This window comes from Epargyreus clarus, unplaced genomic scaffold, assembly GCF_041222505.1.
Source record: "Epargyreus clarus isolate Ecla_fem2 unplaced genomic scaffold, WU_Ecla_fem_2.2 ptg000036l, whole genome shotgun sequence".
Taxonomy (NCBI): domain Eukaryota; kingdom Metazoa; phylum Arthropoda; class Insecta; order Lepidoptera; family Hesperiidae; genus Epargyreus; species Epargyreus clarus.
In genome coordinates, this window is record NW_027332241.1 from 4204828 (window position 1) to 4229177 (window position 24350).

General features: G+C 37.5%; 1 protein-coding gene across 1 annotated transcript in view; it reads right to left on the bottom strand.

Annotated features, from left to right (window-relative positions):
* Positions 1–24350, bottom strand: part of LOC140756947 (uncharacterized) — a 303409-nt gene that overhangs the window by 14379 nt on the left and 264680 nt on the right. The gene's annotated exons all lie outside the window — the stretch shown is intronic.

Sequence of the window (24350 nt, forward strand, 5' to 3'; positions counted from 1 at the left end):
CAAAACCCAGGAAAGAAAAAGAGAGAAAAGGAAACAAAAGAAGTAAGGTGGGAAAAATAATAATCAATGATATTATTCATTCTAGTTTGGCCACGGGTCGAAAGTGGACCAATATCAAAAATATAATTTTTAATTGATATTACAGATCGCTTATCAATACCTATGAAACAAAAAGCCGATTGACAAGAAAAAGATAATAATTCGCCAAGTACGTGTCGATCTCGCACATGGAGGCTTCCGTTCACCAAATGTTCATTACTTTTTACTTAATTTTATTCATTTTATTTTCAACAATATTAAGTTATATGACACAATAGATGGCGTTGGGGTGATGATGAATGATACGTAAACAACGTATAATAAAATAAAATAAAAAAATAAAAAAATAAAAGTTATTTCACTATAATTATTAAAATATGCTTTATGGTTCTTATTTGTATTTATTATAATACCAGTTATAGTAGTAAACGGATTGTAAAAATTACAAGTGTCTTCCTAGTACGGTTTAACAGTTAGATCGAAAAATGCCGAAAAAATCCGGTATGTTGTATGGAGATCCCCCTTTCATATTCAACTTTATTTTATTTTTAGTATTTGTTGTTATAGCGGCCACCGTTATGTATCCTCTGTAAAATTTCAATTGTCTATCTATTACGGTTCCGGAGATATAGCCCTGTGACAGACGGATAGACAGCGAAGTCTTAGTAATAGGGTTCCGTTTTTACCCTTTAGGTACGGAACCCTAAAAAGGTCGTTAAACCGATCTGGTACCGGATTCGATCCCCGGTCAGGCATCCACACGAATTTGTATCTCCGTTTTGCGCCTTTTTGGGTTTAATACTACAGCCCTTTGAGGCTTAGAGTAACTACACAGATTTATTAAGCCCTGCACAATCATAGACGAATAGTTAAAAAACCTTTTAGCCCTTTGATCTATTCAAAATCAGCCCTTCTCTAGGATCTGAATTAATAGGCCCTATTGTTTTGAAAGATTCCTGTGCTCATACGAGTATGGGGTACACATTAGTGTTATGGGGTAGGGTTCCCAAGAGGGCCCTAGAGGCCAATGACCTAGTAGGGTAGATGTCAACAGATCTTTTTTCCCTGAGTTCAGTGTTTGTAAGGATGTATTCACACGTGGTGTTGGAATTTTAGGATTTCATGTTTACATATAAAAAATCATCTTCTGTATGTCTGCAAAAGGATAATAATTATAGTTTAAAAACTAAAAACCACGCTAAATTCACACAAGGAAAATCGTTAATCCTGATTCCTGTCGATCTTCATGTGGAGAAAAATTAGATAAAATTATTAAAATCGTGTATTGTCTTCGGTTCTTGATAATTGTTGAAAATTATAAATTAATCGGACCGTTCAAAGTGGGTAAAAATCGAGTTCAAAGATTCCTTTACATACACACATAGATAGATAGATACAATCCAAGCTACTAAAAGCGTGGTAAAAAAAAAGGTGATAGCCTTGCGGTTAAAACTCGGCCTCTCAATTGGAGTCTCAGGTTCGAGTCAGGCACATAAGTCTGATTCATTAAAGTTATGTGCGAATAAGAAATTGATTTGATTTTTTTTATAATATAGGAGTAGCAGACGAGCATGCAGTCCACCTGGTTGGTAAGTGGCTACTGCCGTCCATGGACATCTGTAATCAACCCCTGATTAGATATTCCTACCTGAGGTCGGCCACAGATGCGCCGCTACCCCTGAGGACTAACCTGGAACGCCTCGGAAAACTTTGGCTCCCTTACCACACCCTTCAAACCAGAACACAACAGCGTTTATTTAATTTTTGAAATTTGTCAAGATGTAGTAGGCAAATATTGTTAAATTTCGATCTTTGATCATTACTTTTTATTAATAACAGACCATAGTAAGACTTCTTACAATCATCTCAATAAATACCATTTTGTGTCGTAATTAAAAAACAGTTTTTAATTAACGTTCATTTATTAATTACTGCAAACAATTTACTAAGTAACTGTTCCAAAACATTTTAAATATAAACACACCCTTACCGTGGAATCTAGACCAAGGCACAGGGGGTTGGGGTTCGTTGACCTCCGAAGAGGGTAGCTCAAAGAGATGCAAAACTTATCGAGATGTTCCACATATAACGTGTTTGTGGTTGGACAAAAAAATGTTTTAATATGCATTTTTGTAGGGAGAAAGGATTTTTTTATAATATAGGAGTAGCAGACGAGCATGCAGTCAGACGTGTTCTGGTTTGAAGGGTGTGGTAACGACACATACTTTTCTGAGGCGTTCCAGCTTAGTCCTCGGGGGTAGCGGCGCATATGTGGCCGACCTCAGGTAGGTATATCTTATCCTATCTGGGTTTGATTACAGATGTCCATGGGCGGCAGTAGCAACTTACCATCAGGTGGACTGCATGCTTGTCTGCTACTCCTATATTATAAAAAAAAAACATTATCGTAACCCTCCAGCGTAACCACATCCGTTACAATAATCGTTTCACCAATACTTTTAACCCTTACACGGCACGCCTAACTTCAACCAAACCTATCAAATAACTAAAATAGACCCTAGGGTTTAAGGGTAGAACAAAGACGCATAGTAACGTATAAGTAGGTCGCTTCAAATTTTATAACCCTTTGTTCATATTCGAAAAATATTAATTTCATTCAAAACTATAAGTGGAGTAACTGATGAAAAAAACATTTTCATAATTTCGTGTGGTACAAGTTATGTGGGAAACGCTTTTGATATAATTTTTGTTTTTTTTTTCTTTTACCACACTTCTATTTGCTTGGGTTTTATGTATGTACGTATGTATGTATGTAACGGAATCTTTGAACTTGATTTTTACCCACTTTGAACGGTCCGATAATTCAAAATTTTGAACAATTATCAAGAACCGATGAGAATATACGATTATAATAATTTTATCCCATTCTCCTCATCAGGACGTCAGGAATCAGGAATTCAGGATTAACGATTTTCCTTGTGCGATTTTAGCTACTTTTTAGTTTTTAAACTAGAATTAATTTTTTTATTATTGATTTGTGATCGTTTTTAGGGTTCCGTGCTCAAATGATAAAAACGGAACCCTACTACTAAGTCTTCGCTGTGTGTCCGTCTGTCACAGGGTTATATATCTCTTGACCGGTAATAGGTAAACACTTGATTTTTTTACAAAGTATACTTTACGGTAGCCGCTATAACATACAAATATTAAAAATAAAACGTTGGAAATAAAGGGGGTTCGACATACAATAAACCGCTATTTTCAACGTTTTTCGCTTTATCTATTGAACCGTAATAGATAGATAGTTAAAATTTTCACAGTGCATTTACATAAACGACTGCAATAATAACAAATACTAAAAATAAAAAATATATGAAAATGCTGGTGGTACGTAATCTCCATGTGCGAGTTGGACTTGCAAATTATTTATTTAATGCTACGCTAATTTCTACATTATAGTAGCAGTGTAGCGCTGCTGTGTTCTGTATTGAAGGGTACAATGTACCTTAAAATAAATCTTTACTTTTACGAAACGTTCCATCAGGTGATCTGCCTTTTCATTGACTTCTTTAAAATATTGGGGCATTATGAGACCATTTTTTTTTTTTTTTCTCGAGCGGGAAACCTTCAAAAGAAAAATTATTAGAAAATATTGACATCAAATTATCTGCAAAAAAATTTAATCTAATGGGGAGTATGATGTTTTTCGAGCCTGTGTATATCTAATTATTTGTACGCCTAAACGGTATGACGGATTTTAACATATTATGAGATGTCGTTGCATGTTTTTTTGCTACTTATTCGAAAAATGATAATAATTTGGAATGATGACTATCCGCTTCCGCTTATAACTTGCGGCGCTTAATGTATTTATAATGAAGGCATTGTGCGCCGGTCCATTGTTTCAGCGCACACCTGGCCACCGGCTTCCAGGGTACCTAGGTATTAGGGTCTCTACACATGTGACGATTGGGGAACGACTAACGTAAGTTAGAAGAAGCCTAATAATATATCTGGGCGTTGCTTTGTCACAAAAGTTGTTTTAAGATGAAATCTGGTCACCGCCAACTTCCAGGTTACCTAGGTATTAGGTTCCCTACACATTGTCCCTGTAGTCCCGGAACTAGAATAGGGCTACGGTATCCCCTGCCTGTCGTAGGAGGCGACTAAAAGGGGGCTTCCGGGGTTGCGGGCGGCAAGATTGGGAGGTCGAGCCTCCGGCAAGCAATTCCGGGAAGGACGGCGGTGTGTGTGGTCGCATGCCGTCGTAAATACCAGACGGTGTGGCGTGACCTGTAGCTCACTGAGAGGCGGAGCCCGAAAGAGCAACGCGTTCAGAGGACTCCGGTTGCGTTCCGTTGGAGATCTCGGAGTCCTCTTGGCAACGCAGAAGACGGCCACCGGGGGATTTTAGTGCGGTAAGAGTCCCACATAATCCTGTGTCGCTCCCACGGCACCGGGTACCTTTTGAAGGTTTCCCCCTCGTTAACAAAAAAAGGTTTCCTACACATGTGACAATTGGAAATCGACTAACGCTAGTTAGAATAAGCTTTGTAATATACATAAAAAGTGGTAGAACCCTTTGTGGTTCGACTCCGGCGGCACCACCGCCACACCTATTCTGCCCAATAACAGCAGTGTTAAGCGCTGCTGTGTTCTGGTTTCAAGGGTGTGTTAAGGGAGACATTCTTTTCCGAGGCGTTGCAGCTGAGTCCTCAGGGGTAGCGACGTTTGTGGTCAACCTTAGATAAAAATCTAATTTTATCTGGGATTGATTAACGATGTCCATGGGCAGCAGTAAACACTTACTATAAAGTGGACTGCATGCTCGTCTGCTACTCCTATATTATAAAAAAGATGATAAATTATTTATGAAATCCACACTAGACGCACTCCAACACGCCTAGCTAGCGAGTAAGAAAATACTTCAAAGTAATTCAATTCACTGGTGCCCTCTCGCATTGTCACAACCCGATTACGTCACACGACTCCGTACAATGTGATTACCACTGATAATGGAATAACACACGTTAGGTACGAGGAAAGGTGGTAATGGGTAGGTAAAGATGGTAATAGGTATTTTTATAATATAGGAGTAGCAGACAAGCATGCAGTCCACCTGATGGTAGCTACTGTCGCCCATGGACATCTATAATCAACCTCAGATAAGATTCGATTCTAAATGTTTAGTTAAAGGTGGTAAAACTTTAACTGTCTACTAATAAGGGCAGGCCCCCCAAAAGCCCAGCATTCTTTAAAACAGTATCCGGATCCTAAAAAAGTAAGCTATCCAAGCCTTATAGCGCTTTCATTCGAGTACTAATTTACTTTAAAATTAAATTTTAAAGTACATAATTAAAACGTCATTTTACTTCCAACTGACGTCTACAGTTAATTTTACAGCGTAATTTGGCCAAAATTTCGTGGTTCACTCTCGCGTAACGTCTGCACTGAACTGTTCACTACAGCCAATGATATATTAAAACTATAGATACGTTACATGCCTTCTAAAGAACACAGGAAAGTTAGCGAAACGTGAGCGCATTGACACACACATGCACGTTTTCCATTTTACTTACATATTACTACATAGACAAATATTTTACAAGGGACAAAGCTATTGGAGCAATATGATAATAATTACAGTTTAAAAACTAAAAACCACGCTAAAATCACACAAGGAAATACGATAATCCTGATTCCTGACGATCCTGATGAGGAGAATGGGATAAAATTATTAAAATCGTGCATTGTCATCGGTTCTTGATAATTGTTTTAAATTTTAAATTAATCGGATCGTTCAAACTAGGTAAAAATCGAGTACAAAGATTCGGTTACATACATACATACATAGATACAACCCAAGCTAATAAAAGCGTGGTAAGAAGTGAGCGAAACACGAGCGCATTGACACACATGTACGTTTTTCATTTTACTTACATATTACATACTACATAGACAAATATTCTACAAGAGACAAAGCTATTGGAACAATATGATAAAAAAGACAATTAGTATTCGACATTGCGTTTCAAGTTTCATTCATACGTAAATATCGACGTAAATTTTGCTTCTCTGTCACTTTAGTTGTGGAAGGAATACGTTCTCTTTCTTGTCGTTTACTTAATCATGGCGGACCAAACACGAAAAATAAACAAAATATAACTATTTCTCCTGATTGACTTGTTTTATGTGATTCCATGAAACTTGTTTATTTTTTGCGCAAAATTTTTACCTACGCACTGCACAAGAAGGCATTTTGAAGCTTAGAAGACCAAAATAATGACATTTAACGTGTACAGTGACATACGTATCAATTACTACGCGTGAGAGCGACTGGACTCGACAAACACCAATTGGTTACTTTTGTATGTTTTAAGTTTTGTTCGCTAGTAACGTATCTTTAGTTATTATATCAATGCCTACAGCATGAACCGGTCCCTCTAAACGACGAGAAATAATATGATTGAGTTTCATTCTCTGAATGTCTAATGAACTTGGCTCTCATCTAGCATGCCGTCCCTTTCACGCCAACCCTTAAAGCATATGTTAGAGCGAGACGGGTATACTAAGGTCGTTCATTCAATAAATTTTCCATCATTTCCCGTGTAAACGGCTCGAATTTTCGCCTTTGTGTCCAAAGCAGTAAGGCCGAGAGATTCCACATAAAATGGTTTATGGTACGTAATTAATTTTCTATTTAATGAAGTGCTATATTGCACGATAGAATTATTCGTATAATGCAAAATCTTTATAACTGAGTTTATGCGATCGAAATTTATTACGGGCAGTTATTGGAAATTACCTCGGGTAATATGCGAATATGTTTTAACACACCACATACAGGCAGATGTATAAAATACTTGTGAGTATACAGGGTGAATTTTTCAAATAGGCCTTCAGGGCTAAATTAGAAACTATAAGGATTAGCGAAAAATGCTGAAAGGAGTTACGAGGCCGATTTTGATTAAAGCTAAAACTGGATCATTAGTTTTTTAAAATATCTTTTTCCCTAGCCGGGAATCGAACGAGTTCATTTTGAAAAAAAAAATACATCCTAGCATATAGGCCAACGGCGGCACTTACAAATTGTCAGTTACAATATTTTTCTTAAACTACTACCGGATCGGAACGCGACCTCTACTGAGAAGATCCGGTAAGAAACTCAGTGGGTTTGGCTTTTTTTTTTTAATAATAATTATTCTCTTTTAATAATGCCGTCAATTTTACATATAATTAATAAAGCATTAGCTCCAGTATCTTGCAGTAAAAGATTTAGACGTCGACCCATTGCTGTCCCATTGCTGGGCACGGGTCTCCTCGCAGAGTGAGAAGGATTAGGCCATTGTCCACTGCGTGGGACACGTGCGAATTAGTAGACTTCACATATATTTTTTTCAAAGAGATCTCAGATATGCAAGTTTCCTCACACTATGTTCCTTCACCGTTTAAGTAAGCGATAATTATTTTTTTACGTACATAACGTTGAAAAATCAATGGTGGAAGGTGGTTTGAAGGTGGTAGAACCCTTTGTGGTTCGACTCCGGCGGCACCACCGCCACACCTAATAACAGCAGTGTTAGGCGCTGCTGTGTTCCAGTTTGGAGGGTGTGGTAAGGGAGACAGACTTTTCCGAGGCGTTCCAGCTTATTCTCCAGCTTATTTATTAGTTCTCAGGGGTAGCGGCGCATCTGTCGCCGACGTCAGGTAGGAATAACTAATCCTATCTGGGGTTGATTACAGATGTCCATGGGCGGCAGTAGCCACTTACCATCAGGTGGACTGCATGCTCGTCTTCTACTCTTATAATATAAAAAAAAGGTGGGACTTGAACCTCGGACCATTTGATCGAAAGGCTGAGTTTAAATCAAGCTATCACTAGCAAACAAACAAAACATCAAATCATTCGTCCAAAATGAGTTTTCAAAATACCGTTCACAACAACTGAAGGTTTCATATTTGATTTGAACGAAGATTAAAGGATTACGCAAAGCGGTTTAGGACGGAGCGGAAATTAGAAAAATGCCTAAAAAATATTGTACAAATTATAATGTTGCCAGGCGGAAGGTTTTTGTTTTGGAAACAGTTCGTGTTTTTCCCTTTGCTGTTTTTTAGGGTTCCGTACTCGTGTAGTGTGGAGCTAAGGCATCCTAATATAAGATAGGTTTAGAGTAATGTTAAGTTAGTTACAATAAAGCCTTCAACCCATCAACACGCCTTTAAATTTAACGCCTTTTGAAGGTGGTAGAACCCCTTGTGGTTCGACTCCGGCGGCACCACCGCCACACCTATTTCTACCTAATAACAGCAGTGTTAGGCGCTGCTGTGTTCCGGTTTAAAGGGTGTGGTAAGGGAGACAAACTTTCAACTGGAGCTAAGACATCCTAATATAAGATAGGTTTAGAGTAATGTTAAGTTAGTTACAATAAAGCCTTCAACCCATCAACACGCCTTTAAATCGAACCTGCCTGTGACATCACTACATATCCTGGCAGGGTCGCCATGTATAATATAAGAGTAGCAGACGAGCATGCAGTCCACCTGATGGAAAGTGGCTATTGCCACCCATGGACATCTGTAATCAACCCCAGATAGGATTAGATACTCCTACCTGAGGTCGGCCACAGATGCCACCCCTGAGGACTAAGCTGGAACGCCTCGGAAAAGTATGTCTCCCTTACCACACCCGTCAAACCGGAACACAGCAGCGCCTAACACTGCTGTTATGAGGCAGAAATAGATGTAGCGGTGGTGCCGCCGGAGTCGAACCACAAAGGGTTCTACCACCTTCAAAATTTTAATGCGTAATAACTTTTAAATGCATAGTTTTCTTTATTACTTCACCGTTTTAATACTTTGAGAAATCAGCTGTGCCTGCCTGAGGCTTGAACCTGGGACCACACGAACGATTGGCCGAGTTTTATTAACTAAACTATCGCTGTTAGACCTACTACATAGATTAGTAAAGATACTTCGCCGCCTTGAAATTGAATTAAGCCACAAACGGCTTATTAGTAAGTTCTTTTTTTGAATTCTTGACAAATAAAAACATTTTTAGAGAAAATTTACGAATAAATAACTAATACTGCGTAATTTACGTAAGAAATAAATAATTATTTCAAATATTTTAGGGGCATTTTAGCACGGAGACGTGGCAAAACTTTTTTAAGCAACTATTTCAATTCTCAAAACTGGGTACATTTTCTTGTTAGGAGTAAGCAATCTTTACTAATCTATGACCTACTAGTATAATAAACAACCTATTTTCCAAAATGGCGAACTGTTTACGTCATTAAAGATGGCGGCTTCCAAATGAATATTTTCTGTCGGGAAAAATATTTTCGAACTCAAAACAGGATAATTGGGAATTGTATGTAAATAAATTAGAATTTGTTTAGAAAATAATAAGAGTTGTATTAACTAAACACCATTTTAGTAATGTTTACCTAATTTTCTTGTTTAGATACGCTTTTGTTCCAGGGTTTTCTTGAGTATTTTGTTCATCATCAACCCATTACTGTCCCACGGCTGGGCACGCCTCATCCTCTCCTCCTCTCATAATGAGAAGGATTAGGCCATAGTCCACCGCGCTGGCCAAGTGCGTATTGGTAGACTTCACATACCCTTGAGATTACTTTTTTTTATAGATCTCCCAAGTATGAAGTTTGAAGGGTGTTGTAAGGGAAACATACTCTTCCCATGCGTTCCAGCTTAGTCCTTAGGGGTAGTCCTTAGGTAGATGCCCCTATGACGACCTCAGGTAGAATCCTATCTGGGGTTGATTACAAATGTCCATGGGCGGCAGTAGCCACTTACTATCAAGTGGACTGCATTCTTGTTTGCTACTTCCATATAATAAAAAAAAAGGTTTTTTCTATATCTTTATATATATTATATTTCTTATGTGCGTGTGTATGTCATTGAACTTCTCCTAGAGGACTTGACTGATTTTCATGAAATATGTTGCGTGTGTTCAAGGGGACTTGAGAATGGTTTAGATTCACAATTTAGTCCGTGGGAAAAGGGTTTTTTTTTAATTAATTTTGAATTCGTAAGTAGTTATAGAATCTGAAACTATGCATTTGATCAAGTGTTGATCTTTAGCAAAGTTGTTGTCCAAGAGCCCACGTGGGTTTGGGACTTGGTAAGACAAATTTTCAACAGATGGCACCACTGTCATTCCAATGCAGGTACAAATTTTCCGTTTTATGTATGTCATATTATTTCTTTAAAATGCGGGCGAGGCCGCGGGCACCACTAGTAATAAATAAAGTTCTATATAGTAAAAATAAATCTCAAGATACATTTTTAAACTATATTATACAGCTACGCCTATTTTTCGCCTATATACAGCTTCGCAAACATTACACAAAATTCCTTTAATCATTTTGAAATAAACAAATTATCGAATGTTTTGTCTTGTTTCTGTCGTAAACAAGGGATTTTTAAAGGGATTATTTCAGCTCAAAAGCCTTAATAGGTGAAATCTCGTAAGAGGGTTGTTTATGTTTTCGATAGATTTTCGCTATTAATTTTGAAAATAATGAATATTTTTATATGGTAGGGTTTATATAGGCTTATTAGGGAATGCCTCGGAAAAGTATGTCACTTACCATACCCTTCAAACCAGAAAGCAGCAATGGTCAACACTGCTGTTATAACAGAAATAGGTGTGTACCGCCGGAGTCGAACCACAAACGGTTCTGCCACCTTTAAATATATTTAATATAAGTTAGTATTGAAACTCTCTCTGAGGTCGCCCACAGATGCGTTGCTACCTTGTAGACTAAATTAGAACAACTCATAGGTATAAATCCCTTTGTCCCTGTAGTCTCGGGACTAGAATAGAGCTACGGTATCCCCTGCCTGTCGTAAGAGGCGACTAAAAGGGGGCTTCCGGAGTTGCGGGCGGCAAGAGTGGGAGCTCGAACCGTCCAGCAAGCGACCCCGGGAAGGACAGCGGTTTGTGTGGTCGCATATCGCTGTAATCACCAGGGGATGTGAGGAGCGTAAATTGCTCCCCCCCAGGGCATTTTCCGATAGAAGGGCATCGCGTTAGGAGGACCCCGGTTGTGTTCCATCGGAGATCCCGGAGTTCTCCAACAAGCGTTGAGGACGGCCACCGGGGGGGTTTTAGTGCGGTAAAAAAAAAATGGCGTCGGGTACCTTATGAAGGTTTCCCCCTCGAGAAAAAAAAAGGTATAAATCCCTTACCACACCCTTCAAACCAGAACCAGAACGCAGCACTTAATACTACTATCATTAGGAAATAACTACGGCGATTAATATAACTGGCCTTCAAACTTTTCATAAAAGATAGAACATAAAGAAAAAGAAAAATTGATTTGGCTTTAGCTTACTAAGTTAACTTTTTTACTTTTCCATTTAGAGAATTCGTTAAATTGTCATTTATCATACCAAATGACAGTACAAAACAAATTTGAAAAGTAGGCAAGGTCACAATTATTGTTAATATCGAGATAGCGTGCCGCCATCTTGTCGACGCCATTTTGATTTTGTCTGTGACGTTATAATCGTGATTTTTGTAAGCATTTTGGAGGTTAACTCGTCGACTCCAGGGCGCCTACCACCATCTTTTAAAAACTATCATAGTTCAGGAAAGGTTTACTTCCTCCTTAAAACAGTAAAATATTCCGTCATACACAGTTGAACAAACTTAAACCCTTATTAATTTTTCGCTTATCCATCGTATAAAACCATCTGAAATTGTCATATTTTGCTTAAAAATTTAAATTTCTTGCAAATAAAGGTAAAAATATGATTGAAATAATATTGTTTAAGAGATGGAAGGAATCCCCCAGGGGGGTTACTACCATCTCTTAAACAATATTATTTTAATTATACATTGAAATTTCGTACCACGACCCCGTTAAAGTAATATTGTTTTTATAATATTACAATAAGCAGTTTTATATTATGTCGGTCGAAATTATTCATTCTTTCAATAAGGGTTTAAGTTTGTTCAACTGCGTATGACGGAACACAATCAAGACCGTGGTGCGAAAGAGATGACACTCGTTGCGATGTCTCTTTTCCTCTTGGATAAGGAATAGACAAATTACTCATTCTTTTAATTCACTCGACAGGAATAAAAAAATGCTGTTTTAAGGAGGTCGTGGTACATCATCATCAACCCATTACTGTCCCACTGCTGGGCACGGGTCTCCTCTCATAATGAGAAGGATAAGGCCATAGTCCACCACGCTGGCCAAGTGCGTATTGGTAGACTTCACATACCTTTTAGATTTTTTTAAATCTCTCAGGTATGCAGGTTTCCTCGCGATGTTTTTCTTCATCGTTTAAGTGATAATTAATTTCTAATATGCACATAACTTTGAAAAATCTTTGAGGTTTTGAGTTTGAAATCCGGGAAGTTAAATCTACTCCGCCTTCTTCAAAATTAGCCTTTTCCTTTAGTATGAAACTCATATAATTACTTTCCAGAATTTGATCCTTATAAGCGACATTATCCGATTATCAATAATACAGGTTTTTTTTTTCAAAATTAACTCGCTCGTTTCCCGAAGCGAAGTGGATTTTTAAAAAATGTTATCATATATCAGTTTTAGTTTGTATCAAAATCGGCGTCGTAACTCTTTTCAGCATTTTTCGCTAATCCTTATAGATACGGATTTGGCCCTGAAGGCCCATTTAAAAATTCACCCTGTATATAAAAATAGATATTGATAACGATCGGTCAGTCTGTCTGTGGGTCATTAGAACATATGTTTATCGATAAAACAGCAATTTGTTCGAATGTACACACAGACATAATTTCGAGATCCGTCCCTATGATAATGACCCCTCTATAAATAATTGTTATAATAACTTGAAACTATAATATTTATATAGGTATAGTCCGCGTAAAACTGCTAGTCCGCTCTGAGTATAGAAATGCATCGCGTCGCCATAGCAAATTATATGAGTACACCTGTTCTTAACAACTTCAGAGCGGACTAGCACTATGGCGGGGACTATATTTAAATCTCATCAAAAGAAAGCCAAGTTCAATATTAAAGTAAAAATAAGGCTCTGCGCAAAAAAAATAAAACCCATAAAACCTCCATAGTATTGAAGGCGGGCGAAACCACGGGACAAAACTTGTCTTATATAATAATTGGCCAACTACGAGTCGAGCTCGCACATGGAGGCTTCCATACCACCAAATATTCAATATTTTTTACTTATTTTTATTCATTTTATTATTTTCAACAATATTTAATTATATCAGACAAAAATAAATGGCGTTGGGGTGATGATGAATATTACGTAAACAACGTATAATAAAATTAAAATAACTGTATTAAAATATGTTTTATAGTTCTTATTTGTATTTATTATAATACCAGTTATAGTAGTAAACGGATTATAAAAATTCCAACCGTTTCCTCAGTACGGTTTAACAGTAAGTTCGAAAAATGCCCCAAATACCGGTTTGTTGTATGGATACCCCCTTTAATATTCAACTTTTTTTTTTGTATTTGTTGTTATAGCGCCCACCGTTATGCATCCTCTGTAAAATGATGTGTCAATGTATTACGGTTCCGGAGATATAGCCCTGTGACAGACGGACAGACAGCGCAGTCTTAGTAATAGGGTTCCGTTTTTACCCTTGGGTACAGAACCCTAAAAAGCAACACAAATAAATAATAGGCTAAGTGTGAGTCGAAGTAACATTTATTTTTAATTTTTTTAGTATTAGTATCGTAGCAGCCATAGAAGTACAGACAGACGGACAGACAGAGGAGGCATAGTAGGGTTCCGTTTTACACTTTGCGCACGGAACCCTAAAAACTAATGACAAAACAATAAAAACATAAATTTTTGGTTTACCCTCCGCCATCGAACACTTACATAATTGCCGATGTGTTGGTGAGATAGGACGCCCTCAGACAATTGTGGTAATAGGTGGCTACCATTATGTATTTATTTTGGAAAATCCCCGATAGTTTCGTGAATGTGTTTTATTATTGATTTTATACTTTTTTAGGTGTCATAGGAAAACAAGATTTTCTCAGACATATTATTATTTAATCTATCACATGTTTTGCGTACCGGACATCGACATTTGACTAATTATCAACAACCCATTACTGTCCCACTGCTGGGCACGGGTCCACGGTTCGAGGGGTTCGAGGGGTCCGAGGTTCAAATCTTAGGCACCTCTGATTATTCAAAGTTAGACTGTATAGTCCGCGCGAAACTGCTAGTCCGCTCTGAATATAGAAATATGACTTATATGACTACACCTGCTCACAACAACTTCAGAGTGGGCTAGCAGTTTGGCGCGGAGTATACTAGAAATCAATGCCACCCATGCATGCTCATCTGCTACTCCTATATTGTAATACAAGGGTAATTCCACCCTTATTCAATTCGCACATAGTCAGCGCGGTGGACTATGCCTAAGGCCTAATCCTTCTCATTCTGAGAAGAGACCCGTGCCCAGCAGTGGGATAGTAATGGTTTGATTATGATGAAGTGTATAGTCCGCGCCAAACTGCTAGTCCGCTCTGAAGTTGTTGCGAGCAGGTGTAGTCAATTTGCTGTAGCGACGCGATTCATTTCTATATTCAGAGCGGACTAGCAGCTTTACGCGAACTATAGCCCTGTAACCGATATTACACTGATACCTAAACTATCGACAAATAACAAGTTAACCAAGTATCAACTCAGTGGTAATTGTATTTGACAGGCGCAAGTGGATAATGCGATCCCACGTCACTGGATCCTCTACGCCTTGGGATGGTGCAATGTAATAACGCACCATGGTTTTTTTTTTATAATATAGTAGTAGCAGAGGAGCATACAGTCCACTTGATTGTAAGTGGCTACTGCCGCCCATGGACATTTGTAATCAACCCCAGATAGAGATATTCCTACCTGAGGTCGGCCATAGATGCGCCGCTACCCCTGAGGACTAAGGTGAAACGCCTCGGAAAAGTCTGTCTCCCTTACCACACTTTTCAAACCGGAACACAGCAGCGCCTAACACTGCTGTTATTAGGTAGAAATAGGTGTGGCGGTGGTACCGCCGGAGTCGAATCACAAAGGGTTCTACCACCTTCAAATTTCACAGTATATATTGACACCTTAAACTACTTCATATCATACATTAAATTTACATTTAGGTGGGTACTTACCAAGTCCCAAATTTTCAAATTAAAGTGTATAACGCCTTCTATTTCTTCGATTTAAAGTTTAAATTTCGTTTCTTACCTTTTACATAACCAATGTAACACTAACGTTAGCAACCAGAATTACAGCAGAGGTCGGTTAAACTTCAGCATTTTAAACTACAATTGTATTTGACATTCGCAATTGAATAATGCGGTCCAGTATCGCCGGAGCCGTAATAGCTCCTTGACACACCCCCTGTATATACGACGTGGATAGCTGTATGCAACAAGGACATATTGTTAGTTTCTTAAACGACCGTGGAGGATAATGTATTTTGTGCGTATTAAAATCAAAAAATACCGCCGTTACCCGTATCCCCGGGACCGTAATAGCTCCTTGACACACCCTCTATATAGGACGTGGATAGGTTTATGCAAATCAAATCAAATCAAATCATTTTTTTTTATTCAAAATAGGTTCTTAATAGAGCACTTTTTGAATGTCAATACAACTACTACCACTTCACAAGGTGTTTCGTTATGGAGAAGGAGCGGCAAAAGAAACTCCATAACACACATCTTTTATAAAATGCAATAGCAACATTCTTAGTTAACCGGCTGCAATCGAGTGCAAAATTGTAAAAAATGTAAAAGAACTGTAAAATTAATATAAAACAGCTTGCGAAAAACCCTTTGTTATTAAGTCAATGAAAAATAATGTTATGGAATTTTCCGAGCCGAATTTAGTGAACCAATTCCATTGTAAGTCACTGATGGCATTCAAAAAGAATCAAAACATCCCTAAATAAAAATATTTCCATTCTCAAAGACAATCCCCATCAGATAACTTCGGACCAAAAAAAATTCAATACAAGAAAATTTCGAACGCGAATTTGCCTCAAAATAAATCTTTTCCCAAAAAATATTTGAATACCCGACCGCCTACTTCGAGTTTGCATTCAAAGGGTGTTTCCTAAAGATAAATAAAGTACAAGCTCACCCCTTTTGTAAATAAATTGGAATTAATATGTAGGTAATTGTTTTTGAGGTAAAGGGACACCTGTACTCTAAGGGTCGCTAGGGAAGAAACAATCTTGATATTTTTCGTTCTCTTCCTTTTTCGAAAAAATATTTTGAGAATCAATTTTTTGAAAAAAGAAATATTTTGAAAAACATACTATTACTGTTGTTTACGCCTGATAATAGTTTTGTAGCAACGCAACATTTCGACGTCGTTTTAAAATGCGCGCAATTTTAATAAGGCGTTTAGCCTACCTACATTTTTCTCTCTCACAATTTGTAACCAGTCGAGTCAACATCGCTCTGTAAAATATATATTTAAAATCAAGTAATAAAAGTGTTAAAAGATACCAAAGGTATTTTCAATGTGTCCGCTGAGGCACAAACAACTGTTACTTGTACTTCTTCAACGACTACTACTTTCTTTTAATATTTAAAACCAATCTCAATTCGAAGGTGTTCCACCTTTGTGGTTCGACTCCGGCGGTGCCACCGCCACACCTATTTCTACCTAACAACAGCAGTGTTAAGCCCTGCTGTATTCTGGTTGGAAGGGCGTAGTAAGAGACATACTTTTCCGAGGCATTCCAGCTTAGTCCTCAGGGGTAGCGGCGCATCTGTGGCCGACCTCAGGTAGGAGTCTAACCTTATCTGGGGTTATACAGACTCCATACGGCAGTATCCACTTACCGTCAGGATGACTGCATGGTTAAAATCGAGTTCAAAGATTCCGTTACATACATACATACATACATACACACATACATACATACATACATACATACATACATACAGGTCAAGCTAATAAAAGCGTGGTAAAAACGTTATAAAACATAACTCCTATCTTTAAATTACCCTCTATTTAAAACCAATCTCTCACCAACCTGTCTATATATCACACCAACCACATTCACAGTTCACACCGAATTCTGTTTGATTTTGTGGTCAACTATGTTTATCACTAACCAACAGGTGCATACAAATATTGTCGTTCAATACTAAAATTAATTCTACTAATTAAAATAACGCATCAATACTGAATACCAATTTAGAATGTCAATTGTATTGTTTAGTTTGTAATTTGTAATATTTGCACAATCAGCTATAATTGATTCATGAAGTATAATTGAAAATCAAATGTAAATTGCGTAATTAATTCTTACTTTAATTCATATTAATAGCGAAATTACTAATTAAGAACGGATGAAAACACTAAATTAAAAAATAATTTAAATTATGGTTTTATTTTAATATTATTCACCTTTAACGATACTCAGCGTCGACCGAAAGGTCCGAGGTTCGAATCCCAGCAAAGATTAAAGATTAAAGATCTTTGCCTGGGATTTTTCAATGAGTATGAGTATTAGAAATTAATTATCAATGGCTTAAACGGTGAAGGAATACATCGTGAGAAAACTTGCTTACCTGAGAGATCTTAAAAAATCTCAAAGGTATGTGAAGACCAATTCGCACTTGTCCAGCGCGGTGGACTATGGCCTAATCCTTTCCATTCTGAGAGTGGGACAGTTGTCGACGATGCCTCAAATAAGCCACTCAATCCTGATATTCCAAACCGATATAGTCTAGATAAAATAAAATAAAAATACCGATACTTCACACCTAATAAATTTTTAAACCAGACTCGAAGTTGTCAAAGCTGATATATCTCTATAAAACAACGAATAGACCGTATCGCTACAAGGAAACTGGACTCTGTACAGATGTGGTAGAGTATAATACAGCTGGAAACCGTATTAATGATTAATAGACGGAGCCAGACGGGTCCCATATGGTGTGTGCTATAGACATTAGACATGGTCGAGTTTTATTCAGAAACGGTTTAACGGATACCGTTTTCGTATCGTTTCGTATTCAGGTTTTCGGTAACGGTTATTAACGGATAACGGTTTTCGTGTGGAAATGACAATCGGCTAATACTCATTTTGAGAAACTAAAATTAAATTGTTTTCTCACTTTTACACCTCATCCAGTGTTAATCAAACAGACACGTAGCGAATCTAAGTTTGAGTATGGTTTTAGTAATGTTTAATACTCGTATCTAGTGTATCGATATAGTATGATATATAAAGGAAACGGTTTAACCGATACCGTTTTCGTATCGTTTCGTTTTCAGGTTTTTGGGTAACGGTTATTAAACGATATTACGTTTTGATTTTGATGTGAAAGCTGCTATAGTATCGTGAGCTTGATTTTTCGTGTGGAAATGAGAAACTGTTTTCGAATCTTTGTTGCCAATATCTAGTTACTTTTACTAGTTAACAATTGACAATCAGAGGTTTTATGATACAAATTTTAAATTAGTTTTGTCTTTTTCACACTTTACACAGTTTTAACTAAAGAGACGTAGCAAATATAATACTGAAAATGGCTTTAGTATTTATCGCCTTTGTTATGTTTGGATACGAATTTGTTATAACGGTAAGCTCGATATGACATGATATATGAATGAAAACAGTTTTAATAAGTACGAGCTTTTGCCCGCGGTTTCGCTCGCGTTACGAAGTAATATTTTCAACTCCTATTTTATCCCCTTGGGGGTAGAATTGATCAAAATCCTTTCTTAGCGGATGCCTACCTCATAACAACTACCTGCATGCCAAATTTCAGCCAGATCCGTCCAGTGGTTTGGGCTGTGCGTTGATAGATCACTATGTCACCTTTGAGTTATATTTATTTAGATATAGCATATCAGAACCCCGTTAGTCTGTAAAGAACACCGATTATAATCAACTTCAGTGCGGCAATGTATAAAATATTCGCCATAACAGCCTTATCAAAAGTAGTAGTCCTTACTATACCGTTATCTAGTATATCGATATGTTAATATACGAAAAAAACGGTTTTTGATAATGTTACAGTTTATAGATATCACGTCTAGATTGTCACGAAGTAAACAGTTTATAACCAACTTTTGTGCAACAATAGTTAGGATATTTACAATTAGGCTTTGTCTTGTATATCGATATGGCAATATACGACCAAAACCGGTTTTTGTTAACGTTATATTATATCGATACCACGTCTAGTTTGAAATAAAGTACATAGTTAAAAACCAACTTCCGTGCAACAATGTATAAGATATTTGTAATGAAGTTGTCTAGTATATCGATATTGTAATATACGACCAAAAACGGTTTAACGTTATAACGTAACGTTAAAACGGTGATAACGTTATACTATATCGAAACCATATCTAGATTGTTACAAAGTAAGTTTATAACCAACTTCCGTGCAACGATTTAAGATTTGCAATTTATTTATCGTAAAATATAGTCAGAATGGATTTGTACTGAATTTATGGCGTATAAATTCATGTGCCCTTAGTCTACTGTCTAAATTGGGGCCTAAGGGCTTAAAACATACGACACGACGTCGTATCGTAACACGTTAAGATGTCGTGTCGCGACACGATATCGTGAAAACCTACGAATTACTTCGATAACTACGAAATATTCTTTTCAGCAGGCCCTTTAATTGGATATTTTTTTTTTTATAATATAAGAGTAGCAGACGAGCATGCAGTCCACCTGATGGTAAGTGGCTACTGCCGCCCATGGACATCTGTAATCAACCCCAGATAGGATTAGATATTCCTACCTGAGGTCGGCCACAGATGCGCCGCTACCCCTGAGGACTAAGCTGGAACGCCTCGGAAAAGTCTGTCTCCCTTACCACACCCTTCAAACCGGAACACAGCAGCGCCTAACACTGCTGTTATGAGGTAGAAATAGGTGTGGCGGTGGTGCCGCCGGAGTCGAACCACAAAGGGTTCTACCACCTTGGATAACCATTGATATACATATTGGGCTATACTGCTTGGGCACACGTTGGGCTAGCGTAAATTGGTCGACCATATTTGCGCGCCCAATGCAAAAGTGAATGAAAAGTGAATGAAAAGTCTCTAATCGATTGGGTTAAGTGTTTTAAAATTCTGTTACAAGATTTGACCTCTACATACCTATGTTCTAACTAGGTAAGTTAAATAAAAGGTCACTGATAAATATATGATAAAAGAGGTAATAAGCCACTGTCGTAAAAATGGACTAGCATTATTTCTTCCAAAAAATAAAGTCAACCAATATTCACGACACTGTGTCGTATCGTGTCGTGATTTTGTACGACCCTAGAAAATAAATATTTTCGACGATCGTAAAATTCGTCTTAGGAAGTCCCAGGGATTTTCCTGACACGACATCGTAGACGTCGCAACGTATAACTAAACGAAGTCGTGTCGTGTCGTGTGTTAAGCCCTAAGCACTACTGTTATTCGGTGCCTGCGGAATCCTCTTGCATTTATTAAGGAGGGCTACAGAGCCTCTGTATGATTTATGGAGCAGGTGCTTCACAAATCATGTTTTAAGAGATTTAAGATAAGTTCGTAAAACTAAAGCTTCATATTTAATATATAACGCACTGTGTCTACGGATTCACCTGCGTATAAAAGTGTAAACTCGAGAGACGGTTTTTGCACGGAACCCTAATTAATTTTCTTGTCAAACATACCCTAAGTTATTGTTATAACAAACAAACAAACGCTTTCTACACTCACAGCCCCACACTAGGATTCCCTGTGTCGTAGGTGCCATGGACACACATAGACACAAACACCCAGACCCAGAAACAGAAATCTAAATTCATCATTATCTGTCTGGCCGGGGATCGAACCCGGGACCCTTTGCGCGTCAGACCGGTATGGTGACCGCTCCGCCACGCGGGTCGTCAATACGCGGGGCGTAACGAATCCTTCTTATAGCGAATCCCGAAAAATTCGGTTCAGTTGTATGGGAGATTAGTTGGAATAAACAGACACACAGTAGCTACTTGCCATCAGGTGGACTGCATGCTTGTTACTTACTTAAATCTCACAACAAAACTTTTTATACCACGCTTTTATTAGCTTAACCTGTATGTATGTATGCATGTATGTATGTATGTAACGGAATCTTTAAACTCGATTTTTACCCACTTTGAACGGTCCGATTAATTTAATATTTTCAACAATTATCAAGAACCGATGACAATATACGATTTTAATAATTTTGTTCAATTCTAATTCTGTCTCATGAGGATCATCATGAATCAGGATTAACTATTTTTCTTCTACGATTTTAGCGTGGTTTTTAGTTTTTTAACTATAATTATTTAATCACCATTAAATAATTAATACATAAACCAAAACCTTCTATGATTGCTAAAGATTTTTGTAACGAAAGATATATACAATTTCAATAATTCAAATAAGGATATCAAAGATAAAATATGAGTTATTACTAAGAACAGTTCTGGGGCTTCTTTTAATATTCAATTCCTTTCTCAGAATGAGAAGTCAAAGAGAACATATTTATTTTTGATTGCCCAAATAAGCACTTAATTTATTGAGAGCCGATTTACTATTTATATAAAACAGTTTCTTTATATAAATTAGATGTGTATGTGCGCATGTGTGTATGTGTGCGTCATCGCCTTTTTTATAATAAGTAGGAGTAGCAGACGAGCATGCAGTCCACCTGATGGTAAGTGGTTACTGACGCCCATGGACATATTTGATCAACCCCAGATAGGATTAGATATTCCTATCTGAGGTCGGCCACAGATGCGCTACCTGAGGACTAAGCTGGAACGCGTCGGAAACGTATGTCTTCCTTACCACACCCTTCGACAGAACACAGCAGCACTTAACACTGCTGTTATAACAGAAATAGGTGTGGCAGTGGCGCCGACGGAGTCGAACCACAAAGAGTTCTACCACCTTCAATACATAATATGACATACTTAAGTTATATCTAATAGGTTTAAAGATCTTTGAATCTATAAATATAAATAAAATTGGAGTGTCTGCTTTTAATATAGAAATAACCGCTTTTTACTACATGCATATGAATATACATACGGTACATATACCAAAATAACTTTTTTTACAATTTTTGTCTGTCTGTCTGTTTGTTCTCGCTAATCTCTGGACTTTTATTGGCAAGTAGTTGATGTAATAAGGAGTAACTTAGGCTACTTATATTTAAGAACTAGCTGTGCCCCTGTTGAGTGAAACCGCGGGGCACAGCTAGTATGTAATAAAAACCTAATCTAATTACAAAACCTAATACCTAAAATTATTTTCATAAAATCGTCCCAAGTATCAACACTAAAATCGCGCTTCAGCGGTGCATAGCAGTGCTTTATACTGAAGCAATATATTGCATATTTTATTGTAACTCAAAATCGCATATATAAAATTCACGTGTCACAATGTTAGTTACCGTGCTCCTCTAAAACGGCTTTACCGATTTTCACCAAATTTTATACGCATATTCAGTAGGTTTGAGAATCGACTACTATCTATTTTTCATACCCCTAAGTGATATGGGTTGTTCAACCTTAACATTTTTTTTTATTTACAACACAACGTTTGCCGGGCCAGCTAGTAATAAATATTTTTTGATAAAATTATCACAAGTATCAAGACTAACGTATCGCGCTACAGCCCAGGTGTTCCAAAGACACTTTTCTTATAACAAAATGTTTGCTAGACATTTTAAACGCCTTTAATTAAGATTGCACTCTTAAGTTACTGTTATACGACTACATGACTACATGACATACGACTATATGTTACAGACTTTTCCGAGTGGTAAGGGAGACAGACTTTTCCGAGGCGTTCCAGCTTAGTCCTCAGGGGTAGCGGCGCATCTGTGGCCGACCTCAGGTAGGAATATCTAATCCTATCTGGGGTTGATTACAGATGTCCATGGGCGGCAGTAGCCACTTACCATCAGGTGGACTGCATGCTCGTCTGCTACTCTTATATTATAAAAAAAAAAAAAAAAAATTCATTTGTAGGGTTTTAGGGTTCTGTAGGTAAATAGCAAAACAGCTTAACTTTAACAAACACCAAAACAAAACACAATCTCAAAGGTATGTGTCTACCAATTCGCACTTGTCCAGCGCGGTGGACTATGGCATAATCCTTCTCATTCTGAGAGGAGACCCGTGCCCAGCAGTGGGACAGTAATGGGTTAACGACAAGAACCTTTCGTAGTTCGACTCATGATGCACCACCATTACACCTGTTTCTTTCTAATAACAGAATTAAGCGCTGCTCCGTTCCGTTTTGAATGGTGTGGTAAGAGATATACTTACCCGAAATGCTTCTATTTCGTCCGTCCTAGAGGGTAGTATTTTGCCAATCTCAGGCAAGAAACTAATCTTATCTGGGTTTGATTACAGATGTCCATGGGCAGTCGCCACTTCCCATCAACTGGACAACATGCTCGTCTGCTACAACTTTGTTATAAAAATAAAAACTAAACAGAAAACCGCGGTACAGTCCGCCAGATAGATAGATACCGGTAGTGTAAAAATCTACACATATACATTAATATTTTAAAAAAAATTAATAGCAAAAGTATCAAAACATAAGATCGCAGTACAGTCCACCAGATAGATAGGTACCGGGAGCAGCTATATAAAGACGTTTATATAACTTTGAAATAATAAAATTTAATAGCAAAAGTGTCAAAATAAAAAATCATGGTACAGTTGGCTAAGTAAATAGGTACCGGTAGTATCCAAATTAACATAATAATATATATACACATTAAAAAAATATAACTATAAAAATTAATAGGAAAAGTATCAAAACATAAAATCGCTGTACAGTCCGCCAGATAGATAGGTACCGGGAGCAGGTGCGTTATAAAGACGTTTTTCTTGTCTCCGGACCGCTGTAGTCGATGTGGCATTTCTTCCTTAGTGAGTGGAACTGTAATTGAATGTATCGATATATTGTATCGATATTTGAATTTTATTAAATCTGATACAATATGCGTTAACGTATTAGGTTTCAAACTTTACGTATTATTATTTCATTGCTAGCGATTCTTACAATAATACCAACCAATAATAATATAATACCAACTGTTTGAATGTGGGTGCCATGGACACACACAGACAAATACACAAACACCCAGACCCAGAAACAGAAATCTAAATTCATCATTTAAACAACTGTCTGGCCGGGGATCGAACCCGGGACCCTTTGCGCGTCAGACCGGTATGGTGACCGCTCCGCCACGCGGGTCGTCAATATGTAACCTGTGGTCACAATTTAGACAAATCCAATGACAACTCATATTGTGTTAAAAAGTGTCAAGATATTTGGACTGTAGGTGTACG